The sequence below is a fragment of the Triticum urartu genome, chromosome 1 (assembly GCF_003073215.2).
Source record: "Triticum urartu cultivar G1812 chromosome 1, Tu2.1, whole genome shotgun sequence".
Taxonomy (NCBI): Eukaryota; Viridiplantae; Streptophyta; class Magnoliopsida; order Poales; family Poaceae; genus Triticum; species Triticum urartu.
Window position 1 is genome coordinate 291,812,965 of NC_053022.1, and position 5,052 is coordinate 291,818,016.

At 42.0% G+C, this 5,052-nt stretch overlaps 1 long non-coding RNA gene across 3 annotated transcripts; it reads right to left on the reverse strand.

The window, feature by feature from the left end:
- Nucleotides 1-248: 248 nt before the first annotated feature.
- Nucleotides 249-4,618, reverse strand: LOC125508333. 3 transcript variants are annotated; one of them, XR_007283367.1, is made up of 3 exons: nt 3,936-4,618; nt 1,047-3,753; nt 249-957 (listed from the first exon to the last, which is right to left on the reverse strand). It is a non-coding gene; the product is annotated as an uncharacterized LOC125508333 (long non-coding RNA). The 3 variants fall into 3 exon arrangements; XR_007283366.1 differs by having other exon boundaries at nt 249-484; nt 1,008-3,753; XR_007283365.1 differs by having other exon boundaries at nt 249-3,753.
- Nucleotides 4,619-5,052: the final 434 nt, after the last annotated feature.

A 5,052-nucleotide genomic window follows, 5' to 3' on the forward strand; every position in this document is an offset into this window, starting at 1 on the left:
GCCAGTCTGTAATTGGTGTTGCATGTGGACGGATAGCATAGTGCAGGCGCACCAAGCTATTTGTAAAATATAGTTTGAAATCAGTCCTTTTCTATGATCCTGGATTCAAACTCCTTTCTTTCTTTCTTTCTTTCTTGAACACACATAAAAATGCGTGTCATTTCTGGTTACTAGTAAGCGTGCACGTGCAACGCACGTTTTAACCTGAGGCACATATTGAGCAAAAGAAACAAAACCCCTCTTAAATCTGACCACAACTCAAGTCTTGATCAATTGGCATTTTTCAAAAATTCAGTACAAGACACGAGCTTACACAGAAAGTCTAGTCACATATATCTAGCATTGCTACATTTTTAATCTTCTATAAAAAAAAACTACCATATGCCATGGGATAACCACCATCTGGACATCCATGCGATGAAAGCTTTGCACCTTTCACCTGGGATGATTCTTAGTTGGTTGTGCCTCTGCCTCCTCTTATTCGCTGTAAGATACAAACAAGACAGTGTCATGTATAATGCTCTTGTATCTACAATGATCAACCAATGAGGTTGTGCAAGCTAACAGCTTTCCAACTTGATTACAACTCAAATCTAAAAATCTGCAGGTTACGAATGATTCTGATGACCTGTGATGGCGGCACATTGAAACTAATTATTTGAATAAAACCGTGCATTTGGAATACAAAGAAATACTATACTGGAACATGCATTTGAAGAAAAATACAATAATTCACCCGGAGAAAGGAATAGTACTAACAAACTGCTGCATGCAATCAGTGGTATTACAAACAAACAAAAAAGGGTGAAAAAACATGCACATTGTTTAGAAGAAGCAGACTGTTGACTGCCTTTCCCATAAAATAAATGTTTTTCTTTCACATAGCTATAAAAATAGGAACTTGCTTCAAGTTCACAAATATATAGCTTGTCCTTTCCTTTGTCCAGAAAAAATTCCCTGAAATATAAATAGTAGAACATCATGCACCATTTGTGAAGAGCACTTACTTGAACATATGTTGATTTCTGAAAATGCTAATGTGCAACCTATATGGGACGTGGGCATTTTGGAGCCAAGGGAAGCAATAACATCACCCAGTGCAGACAGTGACTTTTTGATGAACTTTGCCTCCTTTGATCTCTCTCCATCTACTTCAGTTTTAGCCAAGCGCTCACTTCCAACCACATGTGGGTAATCCTTTGCCTAGTTACCAAATGCTCACTGGTGACAGTGACCCTAACCAAGATGCAAGTAAAACAAAAGTTCAGATAACGTTATCCCATTGCTAAAATATTCTCATTACTATGTCAAGTGTGCTACTCCCTCCGATCCAAATTAATTGACAAAGACTTAGTAGCACTTTAGTCCAAAATTGTACTAAGTCAGCATCAATTAATTTGGATCGGAGGGAGTAAATTAAATCTAGATCACTGACCACACGACTGACAACTTCTCAGCACATACAACCTCTGAATAAAATAATTAGAATACAACACATGATAAAATTATTTAAAACAATTGGATTGTACAGAGAATGGCGGTTCCAACTTTTCTGAAATGTTACACTTAGCAATTAGGATGATGCAGATGGTGAAGTAATAGAACCAACACATGATATCATTGTGTGTAAATTTCATCAAGTCAGGTAAAATAAACTTGTAGTGCCGACCATTCCACAAGCACATAGATACGACACATCAATACACCCACTTCTGTTGGTGCTTTACTTAAGTAGTAGTATTTTCACAAACCCCATGCCAGGTGTATGCCAAGTGCACTTCACCGAGTTTTACACTCGCCGAACCCTACCCCGAGTACATATCAGCATAAATGTTTTTTCTGTAGTGCATTTGCACGTGCAACGCACGTATAAAACACTTGATAATTCCTCATTCATCATAGTTAAGAGACAATTATTTGAATAAAAAATGTATTGGCATGAATCGATAAATGTTCCTGTCATACAGGAAAACACTTGCTTGCACCTATTGCTGCATATAGGATCTTTTTTACATGAAGCGACGAATGTTCCTGTCAGTTACACACACAAACAGACACCACTGGAATCATCTCGCATGCCAAGTTCAAAGTTTGGCGAGTTTTCTTTCGTCGGGAGCTCAGCAATCACAGTAGTCTACCGAGTATCAACGTATATGAACTCAGGAAACCAAAAGAATCTTGTAAACACACCTACCTATTTGCCCAGTTTCGAGGGAAGGGGACTCCGTGAGACAATATAAACCCATAAAACTCAAGTCATTGATGCGCCACTCATTCTTTATATGCATCAAGATGCTCTTTGACATGTAGATGTTAGTTTATTTTGCACTGAAATATGTCAAAACACTGAAATGCTGAAAGAAAAATACATGATCTGCAATGAAACTTTTCATCCATATTTCATAGAATTCACAACTGCCTAAATAATATGGAATTGCCATTGGCCACAAATTACAAAGTCTGCGCTAAATAAGCAAACCTTATACAATTTTAGTGGGCTACCATAATTTTTTGACTGCGGAATTCTACAAAATAAATGAATTTGGAACAACCTAGTGGTCTACAATCCCAGTAATCAAGCAATCCATGCACACTTTGTATAATAAATGGATTTTGCTTGAATAACAAACTAACTTGTTGTACAGTTCTACAAGCAGACAAGATAACAAACCTATAAGAGAAGATATGGAACCATGGAAGTACAGGGAGATTGAAAACAAAAGCCTAACGTGTTCTTCACAGCAGATAATTTTGATCATTTCTTATAAATCATACTTACTATGTTCAACTGAACTGCAGTATACTATTTAAATTTGGACTAACCATGCTTTCCTAATACATCAACCAGGAAACAATTTCAAAATATACAAATAAGATCATGATGAGTAGTTTATTTGTTAATCACAATGGACATAAATTTCAAATTGACTTCAAGAAATAACATCATTTGTACATCTATGGCTTACGAACACCAGAGCAAATATTTGATACCAGCTTGAACTTCAAACAAAATTGTCCTGACGAACAACTATCCAATGGTACCACCCTGCACATCAAGAAAAAAAACATCACATACTCACTGCATTCCTAGATTTAGAGTGTTTTTGTGGCTCTACTATCTGAAACACCTTCACCGACAGAAAGTAGTTGTGCCAGTTGTTTAAGGAGAATAATAATCCACATACCATAGCCAGGATATATTTTTTCTTTCACATTTGCATACAAAGGAAAAAGCTCTGTAGAAAGATATTACCAGCGCTTGGAAAGGAATCGATTGCAGTAGCAGTTGCATAAGAAATGATGCACTGAGTTCTCTCGAAGCTTTCCTGCTTATTCACTTACAAAATTCAAATAAAGACCATCAAAAACAATTCGAACAGTCTGGTCAGTTGTAGAAGATTTTCCATATGTGATACTCTCCTGAATGTTGAATCTCAGCAATGTTGTAGAGGAGTAGGCCAGTCTAATTAATTGCATTTACACGTTTGTAAGTCTCGATCCTAGAAACTTGCAAACCTACAGTTCAACAAAGGCTGCAATTTACTTTTTACTGAAAGATATGTTATCTATTGATCTCTCTCTATCTTATGGCTGAGATGAACATAATTGTGGAAAGAAGCCTCCACTGAATTTTTAGTCTCCACTGTACACCACCAACCAATTTCCGAACTAAGGAGGCGGAGGGGGTGTTGCATTACCAGATTTTGAAGCCTAGGGCGGTGTGGTAGTGTGAAGCTGCTGCCCCGGCAGCCACTGCAAAATAAGGTACAGTTATACACACAAAGCACGTAACTTGGGATCAAAATTGTGAGAGTAGCGTAGGATATAACAGCTGTATACACACAAATAGTCATGGAGTAGCAACTTAGGACATGCAGAGATAAGATGTTCAACTGAACATGGAGAAAGAAGGTTCCAGGAGTGGTGGAACTCACCTGCGACGCCGTTCTTGCCGCCTTCGCCATCACGTCGCCTCCTGGTTGTCCACTCGTGGGCTTCCTGGGCGACCCTCGGTCGTGGCACCGGGCCTCGATGGAGTGCGGCAGGCTACTGGCAGCGGAGCGGGTGACGCAGGGCATGATGGCGCTGCGCGGGGACCCGACGACGCCCGACTTCGCTGCTCCCGCCGATCTTCTGGTTCCCGGCGCTCGAGCGACTCAACCTCTCGCTGGCCTCGCTGTGGGGCCAACCGCTGCTCTCCTCGGCCTCGCGAATTGCAGGGGCGCCCGCCTCCTCCTCCTCCTCCAACCACCTCCCGCTCCATCGGAAGAGATCGCCGAGCGGAACACCTTCATTGCCGCGCGCCTGGCCGCCTACTCCCCGCCTTGTCCGACCTCCCCCTCTACTGCTGCGACCCCTCGACGCTCACCAGCCCCGCGCCAGGCCAACCTCCGCAGCGTCTATCTCGGGGTGGATTAGGAAGTGCATCGAAGAGAAAGGGAAGGGAGGGCCGGCGGCGCAACGTTGCTGCGGATCCGTATTTCTCGATCTAGGGAGAGATAAAAGGGGAATCGTGCCCAAAAATCACGGGGCTGTGGGCGGGGCCGCCGGGATCGGGAACGCGGAGCGTAGAAGAATCGCAGACCACGCGTCTGCTCGGCAGAATATTTCATCTCAGACCTTCATCTAGGTGACAGACCGTTCGTGTAATATAAGCAGTAGGATATGTTTAGGTTGATCTGATCTAACGGTACAGGTTATTCTGTGTACAGTTTGTTGTGTGGTTTTGAAAGAAGTCATGTTTGCTCTTTTAATAGTAGTATAGAAGACAACCTGAGCTGGACAGGAACACTCCAATCATTTGGAGGGCACACGTGCCCAGAAAACTTAAAGTCTCTGCCTGGCTACTTTTCAGAAACAGGCTCAACACCCACGCCAACCTCGCGCACAAGCACATCATCACCAACAATGTGTGCCCTCGGTGCCATGAGCAATGTGAAGACACATCGCATCTCTTTCATTTCATGCCCTCTAGCTGATAGAGTTTGGCAACGCTTGGGTATTTCACCTATATCCGAAGACGTCGATGAGCTATGGGGCACAACACTGCCA